Raw genomic sequence first — 13,010 nt, forward strand, 5'->3', positions numbered from 1 at the left:
AGGGTAATGGACTGATTAATCTTGAAAAAGAAATTAAAAAGCAATCAAACCTTGAGGCTGTGGCATGGCTATTGTTGGGGGCTTTTAGCCAGATTTATGTTGCATATCAAAAGCAAAGAGATCAGCAGGATAGTGTACAATGCTGTGAGTTTGGCCAGAAGGAAAATTAGAGGAAGACTATGGGTTGCCAAGACAGAGTTGAGATTTTGATTCCCGAGGAGAAATGAGATAAGAAAGATGGCCCCAGGGCATCATAGGAAGGGGGTCCCCACCCTGTGCAGCCTCACTGCAAAAGTGAAAGAATTTGCTCAGAGGAAAAAGCTGCAGAGTGACATGGTCCAGAACAGTGACAGAGGCCACTTGAGGTCCCAGAATGTTGGCAACTTAGAGAAGTTTTTCTTCACAATCAGGTAAACAGAGCCCTGCAATCCAGGCAACTGACCCCTGTAGCCAAAAGACAGAAAAGCATAGGTACTGCTCCAGTCAACAGCAAACCTTGGTGGCATCCACAAGGTGCTGATTTTAGGTCCAAGAAAATGCAGAAATTCTGAGGCAAGATGGCATCCACCTCAATTGCAAAGTGCATGGGAGGCCAAAAAGTCTGCCCCTGAGAGGGCAATTGGTGAAGATGTAAGGGTGAAGCCAAAAGTGCGGTGGAGACTGCAGAAGTTTGGAAAAGGCAGGAATGTGGATGATTCAAGGGAAACAGCAAAAATAGAGTGGAGAAGATTTAAGAGGAAACCTGTGGGAGTTAAAATCGCTGGAGTGCTATGGGGGTGGAATTACCCAAGCCTTTTGGAGTTTGCAACCAGATTGCTTCTGATGCTGAACATGGAATTCTAGGACATAATGTTCACCCTGCTGGATTTCTTTTGTTTCCAATGCTTTATATTTCCCTTCTTGTAACTTTTGGAATGGTAATGTTTACCTTGTGCCTTTGCATTTGTGAAGTGTTTAACCCTGTTTCATTTGTACAGAGGTTACAGTTAAGAGTTTGCCTTAGATCTTGGAGGAGACTTGGGAATTGGACTGTTCAGCAATGCTGAAACATAGGACGTTGGCAACTCTTGGAAGGTGGACTAAATGTCTTTTGTATAATGGATGTACATGAGTCCTGGGGGCCAGGGATGGAATGTCATTGTTTATGCCTGTGTCCCCCAGGCTTCATAAGTTTGCATTGTGCAGTTGTGATGGTTCATTGTGCAGTATGTGGATTGATGATGTTAGTGCTACACCCACATAGGGGTGGAGCCAGGATGTAATATAATGGCAGGAAGAAAGTATGTCTTGCTTTTTGCTGGTTCCTGCTTCCTGTTTGCAGCTGCCATGAACTGCAGCCCAGCCATGCCCACCTGCCTTGGAGCCAACTGAGTGTGGACTGAAACCTCCAAAAACTGAAAAAATGAAACTTTTCTTTCGCAACTTCGGCTTCAAGTATTTTGTCTCAGAAACAAGAATAACTAAAACAGTAGTTAATGCAGGTCTCATGTTAGCTTGGCCTTGGATGTCCTTCAGAAAAGCCTGGCCTCTGAAGATATGGTGCAATGTAAAAGCTTGGCTGTTGGGGAAGCTAGGATCACTAACATTCTCTGACAATTGCTGGCTATACTGGTAAATGACTACTGTTATGAACCGCTGGACTATGATGAGTTTAAATTGCAGTTCTCTTTAATGCTTCCCCACCTTAAGCTGGCTACCCATCCTGGGAGTCAACAAAACAAAAAAAGTGAGAGATGTTGGAAAGGGCTGAATATGAATACATGTGCAGGGCTGTGGTGTGGCCTGGGCATGATTGAATTGAGAATGAGGAGATACCATAAGGAACAAGATAGGCCACGGCTGAGGCCACCTGGAGACTTCCTGGATAGGTTTCTTAATTAGAATCATCTGTTGCTCTGTGGGTTCCTTGAACCTCTCCCAGGGGCCTGCTCAGGTTTTTACCACTGTCCACTCACTTCTTTACTTGTTCTGATTAAATATGGACTGCCTAGTGACAGGTGGCTGGCTGGTTAGCAGAGTTATGTGTTCTAAAGATTTCACTCTTCCTGTTGCCCTCAATGCACTGCCACTTTTCTGAATTTTGGTCCTTTGCTGTGCACTTTTTTGGGGCTAGATATTTAGGCATAGGCCCCAACAGAAAATTAACTTCCAGATAGAATAATTGTAAGTTTCCTGAAAATTTTGTTGCATGTAAATTTTCTTTACCTGCAGATGGAAATGTTATTATCAACAAATATATTGCTAATTTATCAACATATGCTACCTTATTAACATATTGAGGGGTATTATAGTGATTTCTCAGAAACCATGATTATACACCTCTTTACATCATTGTGAGTATTCTGTATAACTTTTCTAAGTCAGTACTTATAAGTGAAATTGGTACATAATAAAGGAGGCCTCCATCAACTTGCTAACTACTATGTAACACGAGTCTCAGTGTTTCTAGCACTTCATTTGTTTTAGCCATGAATTCCTCAACAGATGCCAGTTATGCCTGCTTGGCCGAGAATGGATTGCACAGGAAATTATGTGGTTTTGATCGCCAAAGAATTGATGGAGTCAAATTGAAACAGGTAAAAGCTAAAAAACTGTTAGGGTTTTCATAGATTAAAAACTCATTTACATAATTAGTTGATGAATGAGTTGATGCATTTGGAAGATTATTCAGAACATACAGCTAGCTGAATTATATTAGATATTTATTTCTTTACTTTTATATAGGTACAAAACACCTGACTTACAGAATTTAATATAAATATATTCTTTATCTCATTGTTTCCATGAGGGAAATTTGGTTTTGACTGTTTCCAAAGCATAAATATCTTGGAAAAAAGTGAAAAGGAAAAGGAAACTTTTTTATGAGGCCAAGGAGCCAGAGAACAGTTTCAGAAACTGAGAGGTAGGATCCAGTGACCTGACTTGGTTCATGGGTTCCAACACACATGGATACAGTGTATACATATAGAAGCGATCATAGTAATATCCTGCACATTTCTGAAGCCAAAAAGGTGTTAAAAATGGATCACCAGTCTTTAGGGAATATATGACTTCTAGGAATATTAAAATCCTGAAGAGCTGAGTGCCGATTAGTGACAAAGGAACTATACTGCAAGGGGAACTTAGAGTGTGAAGTCCTCGGGTATTCCTGCCTCCTCAGAAGGAAATGCTTAATTGAATTGGGAATTTGGTTCCATTTCAGCAATAATTGTCACCCCCATGCTGGGCAATATGATCACTTTCAAAATTCAGCATTTTTATGAGTTGGAATGAGTAGCAAGCTTGTCTTGGAGAATTGATGCTTGCTTTTATTTCATCTTTACTCTGTTGCACACCATTACTATCATTTAAATGTAATGTCTTCACTTTACACAGTAACTATTCTCCTTTTGTGTGCATGTACTGGGTTTCTAGGTGGAAAATTAATAGAAATGAGTGAAAATCATGAAAGTGAAGTCTGCTGCCTCTAACACAGACTTCCGACTCTCTGTTCTGTTGTGTCCCGCCCTGGCCTGTTCTCAGAATATTTTTTGACATCAGTGGATTTTTTATTCCTGGAAGATTGAACCTGAATCCTGAAAACATTTGCAGCCCATTATGGAAAGAATCCACTGACCCTTGAAAGAAAGCAGGGGTAGCCATGAAATGGCAGGGATAAATAAGAAATTTAGAGAAGACCTAACACCACCACTTCTCAAAATTCAATGAAATCGAATGGGAAATGGTCATTCTCAATTCATTCCTGGAAGCAAGCATTACCCTGATACCAAAACCAGAGAACAATCCAAATAAGAAAGAGAATTACAGACCATTCTGCCTAGTGAAAATTGAAGCACTATCCTCAATAACATACTGGCAAACAGACTGCAGAATATCATCGAGAAGATTGTACAACATGATCAAGTGGAATTATTCCCTGGGACGCAAGGGTGGTTCAACATACATAAATCCATACATATAATACACTGTATTGACAAATCCAAAAGCAAAAATCATTTGATCATTTCAATAGATGCAGAAAAAGATTTTGCCAAAGTCCATCACCTATTCATAATAAAAAACCTACAAAAATTGGGAGAGATGAACTTTATCTCAATCTGATAAAAGCCTTTTATTACAAACCAATAGTCAACCCCATACACTGTGGACAAAAACTGAAAGCTTTCACTCTAAAAGCAGGAACAAAACAAGGATGTCTACTGTCTCCACTCTTATTCAATATAGTCCTGGAAACTAGCTGGAGCAAATAGACGAGAGAAAGAAATAAAAGGAATAAAGATAGAAAAGGAAAATCTTAAACTATCATTATTTGCAGAAGCCATGATACTCTACTTAGAAGACCCCAAAAATTCCACCAAAAGACTTCTAGTTTAAGAAGCAAATTCAGTAATATAGCTGGTTACAAAGGCAACACTCAACAATCAATAGACTTCATAAACAAGCATAAAAAACTCATGGAAAGAGAAATCAAGGAAACAATAACTTTTACAATAGCATCCAACAAAATGAAATACTTAGGAATCAGTCTAACAAAGGATGTTAATGACCTCTACACTGTAAACTACGGTACTCTCAACAAGGAGATTGAAGAAGATATTCTAAAATGAAGAGCTATCTCATAGTCTTGGGTAGGGAAATTCAATATAGTGAAAATAACCATACTTCCAAAGCTATTGTACAGATTTAGTGCAATCCCAATCAAAACCCCATAGCATATCTCAAAGAATTACACAAAATAAATCCTAAAATTCATCTGGAACCAGAAGAGACCTAGGGTAGCAAAGATGATCCTGGGCAAAAAAGAAAAGATAGGGTTCATCAAAATCCCTGACTTGAAATTATGCTATAAAGGTATTGTGATTCAAAAAAAAGGTGTGGTACTGACAAAAAACAAAACAAACAAAACCAGACCCAAAGATCAAAGGAACAAATTAGAAGATGGAAAAACAACCCCAGACCACTAAACCATCTTATCTTTGACAAAGGTGCCAAACAAAGTAATAGGAAGAAAAGCAGCCTCTTTAATAAATGGTGCTGGAAAACCTGGCTCTATACGTTATGAATATTATCTTTCAACGTGTATTAAGCTAAGATCAGAATAGATCAAAGATCTTATATTAAAACAGAAACATTAAATCTGCTGCAAGATAGAGTAAGTAAAACTCTTGCAGACATTGATGTACGAAAAGACTTTATGAAGAAAACTTGGATTGAACAGCAAAAATAAAAGACAATTAAGTGAGAATCTCACCCTACTGAAAAACTTTTTAACAGCAAGAGAAATCACTAACAGAGTGAAAAGACAACCCACAATGTGGGAGAAAATATTTGCCAACTCTTCCTCAGACAAAGTATTACTATTGAGAGCACGGAAAACTAAAAAATTTCAGTCTTCCCAGATTTAAAGACCCAATCCAAAAATGTGCATCTGAGGTGAAATTCACAGTTCTCAGATGAAAAAATGGAAACAGCAAATAAATATGTGACAAAATGTTCTGCATCATTCTTCATTTTACAATTGCAAATTAAATAACACTGATATGTCACCTTGCTCCAGAAAAAAAAAATGCCTACTGTCAAGAAATCAAGCAATAACGAATGCTGGAGAGGTTGTGGGGGAAAAAGGAATCCTTCTCCATTGTTGGTGGTAAGGCAACCACTGTGGAAATCAGTGTGGAGATTCCACACAAACTAGGTCTACAGGTCCCACTCAACTCAGCTATTCTCCTTCTGGGTATCTACCCAAAAGAATAAAAATCATCATACCACAATGATATATGTGCACCCACGTTTATAGTAGCACAGTTTGTGGTAGCCAGATCTTGGATGGAATGCAGGACCTCTAGCTTGCCAGGCAGGCGATTAAGCTAAATCCCTGGACCACTTTTTTACTTTTTAACTTTCAAATAAAATGCATTTGGGAGAAAAAACAAGGACTGAGGTAAAGACTTTCAGTGCAAATACCCATCAGACGAGCTGAGGTCAACATTCCAGAAGACAGCCAGCTCCAGGAGCCTCCACCATCTTTCATTGGGGATCCACAGTTACCGGGTGGGTTTTTTTCTGTAATTATTCTTGGTGGGGAAGGCAGGCAGGAGAGCAGGAGCCAATCAGTGATGAAGAGGCTGGCTGTAAGAACTGTCCAATCAGGCGGGCCAAGGTAGGCGGTCTCTTCCGTGTCATGGCGTCAATTGCAAAGCCAGGGCAAAAAAGAGAGCGCTAGATGTTTGATAGACCACTATTTTTTGCTTCTATTCACTGTGGACTGCTTAGAAAGAACCTGGGAGACCTCCAAACAATGCAATGGTGATGTTATGGGAAGGGAGCAGTTAAATGGGGTGGAATCCACTTGAGACCAGTTAGAAGTGGTTTGAAGGGGCTGGGGTTTAGCTCAGCTGCATAAGTGCCTGCCATAAAAGCAGGCAGTCATAAGTTCGATCCCCGGTACCAATAAAAAGGAAAAAGACCAAAAAAAAAAAAAAAAAAAAAAGAAAGACAGAAAAAGAAAAGAAAAAAAAGTGGCGAGAAGCAGCTGTGCTGTCTAGAGCCTGTGTGCTTAGCCTCAGACCCTAAGGTCGTCTAGTGCTAGCAGTGAGTCATCCTCTGTCTCTTTTACCTCTCACTGGGGCCAGGACAGTTCTGGGTCCCTAGAACGCTGTCACCACTGTGATACAACCAGGCCACAAGGCCATTTTTGAAATCGCCTGCTGCCCTTGCTCCTCCAAGTCTGGGCCCAGGACGGGGCATGAGGAGAGCCTGATTCTGATGTGTTTTCAAGCTGGGTGCAGCTGTAATAAGCCAGGTCTCTGCTCTCATTCCTTTCAGCAACAGATCTGAAAGCCAGAAGTTTATAATTGTCTGTGCTGCAGGACCTCATAGCCACAACTGCTCTCCTTAAAGTTATGCATTTATGTATTTTGTGATCACCTAAATTTATACTATGTTCTCACATTTTCAACCCCATGACAGGTGTTGGCAAAGATTATGAGAATTCAGAGATGTGTAGTGATATACTTCAGTGGAGGAAGGCTTTCCAAACACCTGGTGAACTCCTGTGTATGATAAATAACAGTGCAAAGAATTTCTGAGCATTCTTTATGTGACACATGTGCTCATAATGTATGTTTGTGAGAACAGCCATAGAGGTTTGAATTTTGAGAAAAATGAAGCAGATATAAAAGTGTCATCAAGGCCAGGGTAAAGTGTGCTTGCTAAGGATAAATTCCAGAAAGGGCTGCGTGTTAAATTCTCTTTGAAAAATGCCTAAATTTAGTCATTTGCATGAACATATACACGTGATTTCCTTCTGAATGGAAAGGAATATGGGTGTCATCTCTGAATGAAGAGGTGATTTAATAGCGTGGTTGATCATATACATTGTTTAAATATGGAAATGCTCTGTAATGGACTTTACTAATTCGTGTAAAGAGATGCCCTAAATTGAAATTGTGCAGGGATATCAGTAGTTAAGTCATGAAGGGTTTTCTGCTTAGGGTGGATCAGATGAGCACGGAAAGGATGTGGAAGTGACTGGCAGGACACAGTGTGCAAATAGCAGGACATACAAAAGAGAGGGTCTTCACTGAAAGTCAGGTAGTTCTTAGGGTAAGCATGAAGTTAAAGTTAAATTATGATACCTTCCTTGAGGTGAATAGCACAAGCTCTGGTAAGAATCAGTATTCCACATCCCTGTCAACCCATGAATTCTGCGTTGTTCACTTGAGATCTAGTTTTGATTATCTTGAATTATGACCCAGTATCATGAAGGTGAAATTTGAATGTTTTTTGTACCAAGGATCGCACTCATGATCTCAAGCTTGCAGGTTAGGTTTTCATGCTGCTAGCTAAATACCCAGCTCTGAAACTGTTTTCTGTATGTTATAGATGATATCAACCTTGTTCCTCAGAAAATGTTGAATATTGTGCAATTTTTCTATATTGTATGGCTATAACTTTTTAAAGCAAACCAAAGGTGTCTTATGCAGTCACTTTTCAAGTTTCACATTGTCTGTGCAGTATCTCAGTGAGGGTTTCTCTATTTCAGACAGCTCTGTAACTTATGCTAGCCCCAAACTCAAGACAGTTGTCCTGCATCAGCCTCCCAAGATATATTTCTTATTTATGAATGGAAAGTGATCATTTATTGACCCTGAGCTATAATTTGAAGCTTGCACCTGGTTTCATTGTTTATACGTTTTTTACCTACAGCAGTTTTCCATGAACATTTGAGTTATTATTTATGTACCATATTTGATGTTATTTATGTTTTGTTCTGTGAAACCAAATTCAAATATCAAAATGCTGCTTAAGTATATTAAGAACAAAGGACTCAGTTGCCTAATTGAGATTTGAAGAGATATCATTGGTCTTACATCAAAGTGATTGATGAGATATTTGTCTGCCTCTGTGCTTCAAGGATGCTGGTCCTGCAGGCTCTCACTATGAGCTCTGCATTAGAGACAATGCGCAGCGACTCTTTTTTTTTTTTTTTTTTTTGTCTTTTTTTGAGACAGCGTCTCACTATGCAGTTCAGGCTGGCCTTGAGCTCACTTTGCAGCCCAGGCTGGTCTCAAACTCGCAAGGATCCTCCCACCTCAGCCTCTGGAGTGCTGGGATGACAGGCTTGAACCGCCAAACCCAGCACACAGTGACACTTGCAGTGACTCAGCAAAAGAATCAGTGCTCTTATTTGGCTGTTACATTAGCTGTGAGTTGCATTATGGCATCAAATTTGCTGTCTCAAAATATGTGTATGTACAAGCAATTAATCCCCAAGATTTGGAATTAAGATTTTAAGAAATCAGTCTCCATTCAGCTGTTATGTGGGTTTTATTTGTTTAGTTTAGTTTGTTTTATTGAGACAAGTTTTCTCTACGTACATCAGCTAGATTTGAACACTTTATGGAGTGCAGAATTGCCCTAAGCTCAAAGCAGCCATCCTGCATCAGCCTCTTGAGTGCTGGGATTATAGATATGTGTGGTTTTACCCTAGAAAATATTGAGGCTTATAACTTAGCTGTGTTGTAGATTGGCATAATAGATGCCACCTTGAGCTTTGCATTTAACTTGTGCCCTGTATTTCACCCAGAAAATGGAAAAATCACTCAGGGTAGAAGACCCAGGAGAAAAGCAAAATGAGCTGTACCCAAAGAAAAAAATTAACCTGCTCAACAAAAGAAGCAGAATACAGTTGTCATCCAAAAATTATTATAAGATTCTAGCTAAATGATTTCCAACAGGATCTTTTTGTGATTCTATCTTTTAAAATATCTGTAACTTTCCAGTTCAAAGCCTCTTCTTTAGATCCTGAAATGGGGATAGGGGTTTTTTATACAAGTGGTCCTGTTAGACCGGTGTCGCGAGGAAGACTCCAAGGGCCTCACTCTCATGTAAAAACAAAAGGGGTTTTTATTATTCCGTGTACACGGGGTCCTCCAAACAGGTGGAAACGGAGAACCCCTTACTGGAGCAGGGCTGTGCCTTTTAAGGCCTAAAACAACAAAGCAAGCAAGCATTGTTACAGAAGCCAATCATAGCGGTTAGAGCAGAGCTGATGGTGAGCTGTCCTTAAGGGATTGGTTTTTTTAGTGGGGCAAGGGAGTGTCTCCCTAGAAGGGGTGGCATTTCTTAGGAATGGGCGTTTGTCTCATGACTGAGAGATCTGCCTTAGGTTAAGACTGTTTGTCTTAACTGTTTAAGAACACTAGTTCCTGTGGGGGTGGAGCTGCACATAGTTGGGAAACTCGCACCACAAGGCCTCCTGAATAGAAAAGTCTAACAGCAATTAACAACCTTAATTACCTTACTTTAGCACCACAACCTTTCTATTTGTAGAGGGCAACAATGGTTAGCATATCAATTAGGTAAGATTTTACAACTCTTTACAGAAGAGAGCATTGATTAACATATCAATCTTTTACCCAGAGAAAAAGGAAGACACACATTTACAGTTACAGGTATTACTGTGATACAATACCAAGTTACAGGTATTACTATGATATAAACGAAGCTATTTTTGTGAAAAATGTACAATCTAATACAATCTGATGTAATTAACACAATTTGTGATGGGGCTTCTGGATAGGGAAGACCCAGGATGTCAGGAGCTATTACCTCAGGCCTTTGTTTTGTGGCCTCTAGGAAGTTAAAACTTAACCTAGTTGGATTTGAAGGGAGAAGGGGAGGGGAAGCAGCAGATGGAACTAGCTTTCTTGGTCTCTTCAGTCCTGAGACCAGCTAATGAAATTCCACATTTCTCAATTGGTTTGCTTGTCTTCCTATATTGTTGTTCACAAACTCAACTCAAGCTGCAGAAACCTTTACTAACACAAGCAAACAACAGGATTAAATGACATTGCCACTGAAATGAAAGAATAACAGTGAAAAGTAGAGGAGAAAAAAGACAAATGCCATGTGTTATAATGCCCATCTCTTTTCCCTAGTGATGAAGAGACTGAAACAGGAGAATGGCCATGTATTCAAAGAGAGGCTAACCTACATAGTGAGTAGGCTGGCCAGAACTCCTAAGTGAGACTATGTCTTTAAATCAAAAAACTAAAATGAAAAACATAAACAACCAAGGTGACAGAAAGACTATTAAAAACTTATAGAGCTGAGTGAAAGTTGACTTATGCAAAATGGGATTTATTGAATGATGCTGCAGAAGAAGGAAGGCTATGTAGTGGCATCCAGGAGGCAGTGACAAAAACAGATTTAGGAATGGCACCTACTGTGCTACAGCACAACAATGACCTCCTTCCTCCAATACATTTGCAGTTCACTAGAATGAGGACTTTTAAAAGCTCATGGAAATCTTAAATTCATGGCAAACAAGCAGCTTGAAATCCAGGCTTTGGAACATGGCCTTTAGCAGAATTTCATATTTAAATTTAAATAAGAAAAATATAATCCTGCCCTGTTTGATGTCAAATGCACCAAGTTTTATGGCTCACAACATTGAGAAAGGAAGTCACAAACCAAAAGAGGTTCAAAAATTTTCTTAGAAAAAAAGAGAAAAGAATAGCCTTGAATTTTCAGGAGTGGTCTTCAGTGTTTTGTCCACAGACCTATTGTCAGGGGTCATTTATACAGGAAAGCCACAATGTGGGTACAGTGTGGGTCTCAGACTACATTCAACCTAAAAACTTATGGCTGCTTAACTAATATTATTCATCAGGAGAACAAGTCAGCCAGAAAAGGTATTTGGGAAGAGCCAAGGCATTTTGTGGGAACAATAGTCCAGTTGTTCTGGTCATTGATTATGGTAATTGATGCCCATCTGAACTTCCTGGAAGAGGTGGTGGTAACTGTAGTACATTTCAAGCTGTTGTTTCTCTCTTCAGGAGCATGTAGACCTGGTCACTTCATCTTCACCTTCAGGTCTGGCTTTCTTCAACTGTGCCTGTAGCAGTGATTGTTGTATTAGTTTTTTGCATTGACTCTTGAAGGTTCCAGTTCCTCTATGATTGTATATCAATTTCTGTCTACATTGACATCCTTTGCTAAAATCACAATAGTATTTCAATGGATAAAGTGATGTTAATACATTTAAAATATTCATTAATACAGGCCAGGGCTTTAAGCTCAGCAGGCAGAAACGTCTGCCTGGAAAGTGCTAGGTTGTAACTTTGATCCCTGGTACCTATGAACAAAAGTAATTTAAACTGCAAGGAAAGAAAATCATTTCATTTGTGAAAATTTAAGTTTACAAAATTTATAACTAAATATGTCAAGGGCAAATTAAACATTGTTAATAGTCATATTTAGTATCTAAAGTTGTTGGTTCTGGGGATTGAGATCAGTTATACAAGAAGCTGCCTGGAGAGCACAAGGTCATGAGTTCAATCCCTCATTAAAAAAAAAAAAAAAACTCGCATTTGTCAGTGATGCAGTGCTATGAGCACATTTATTGAAACTGATACTTGTTAATTAATAGGCTTAATGTTTCTTTGTGGTCTATGAAATACCTGCAGATAACATGGCAATTACAGTAAATGATGTACTGTACCCGACAGGATTGCTATTTTCTGAGTTGTTTTTATTTTTTGTTTTCCCATATACTTGAAAGTTGAAAATGTTGGCTGATGCTAGCTAGAAAAACTGTGATAATCATTTTTTTCAATTTAGTGATATATTTCCCTATATCCATTAAGAACATTTTATTTGCTACAATTACCCCAAGTCAAATTGATAAACAATTCTTAAAGTTACAGGCAGCTGAGTTAGTTAGAAATACAGGCAACCATGCCATGATATAGTGGAATGAAATTCCTGAACTTCTATGTCTGGTATGAGTTTGTGTTCGCTAAAGTGCAAGAATGAATTTTAGGAACAACAGAGTTGAAGAGCAGAATATATTTATTGAGAGATAGAAAGTGAAAGTATTTTGCTCTAAATAGGATATTTTGGAATTGGGAGGTGGAACCAGGGGACTTTTACCTTGAAGTCACTTTCCTTTCCCCTATTCAACCTACCTGTGGCCAGAAAAGAATCTCAATCAGCTACTTGCATATCAGCAATGCCACCTTTAATTAAGCACCACCCAAGTCAAAAACTATATGTATGCCACCCACATATTTCCAGAAGAAAATGCCAGACCCCCAGTGGTCATGGGGTTCTCCCCATATTCTTAGAATAAAGGCCATTTTGACTTTGTATTCTCTTTTTTACTACACCAAAAATTCTATCTTAAAGCTTCTATCTGAGAAAAACAGGAGGGATTCTGAGCTTGTAGCAAAAGACTGTGTCTTTTCTAGAGACCTTATGGAATAAAATCATGTGATGAGATAGGTTTAAAGTGGGTTAGATTACTGAGATTACTGAGGAGTTAAATTAGCACAATAGAGAAGCAGAATATCAGAAATGTAAAACTGGCCTTTTATTTAAAGAATGTGGAGAGGAGCTCACAGCCACCCAGGGTTTGGCTCCCCCCTCACTGACTATGGGTTTATGGGGTATATGTGACTTTTGACTGGATGTGGTGCTTGGAGGGGACATTGATGTCATGCTAG

General features: G+C 39.1%; 1 pseudogene; it reads left to right on the top strand.

The window, feature by feature from the left end:
• Positions 1-2,468: 2,468 nt before the first annotated feature.
• The window catches only part of LOC134474500 (zinc finger protein 709-like), a 93,486-nt pseudogene continuing 82,944 nt past the window's right edge, over positions 2,469-13,010 (top strand).

The sequence above is a fragment of the Cavia porcellus genome, unplaced genomic scaffold (genome assembly GCF_034190915.1).
Source record: "Cavia porcellus strain 051 isolate PalLab524CR breed Dunkin Hartley unplaced genomic scaffold, mCavPor4.1 scaffold_32, whole genome shotgun sequence".
Lineage (NCBI taxonomy): Eukaryota > Metazoa > Chordata > Mammalia > Rodentia > Caviidae > Cavia > Cavia porcellus.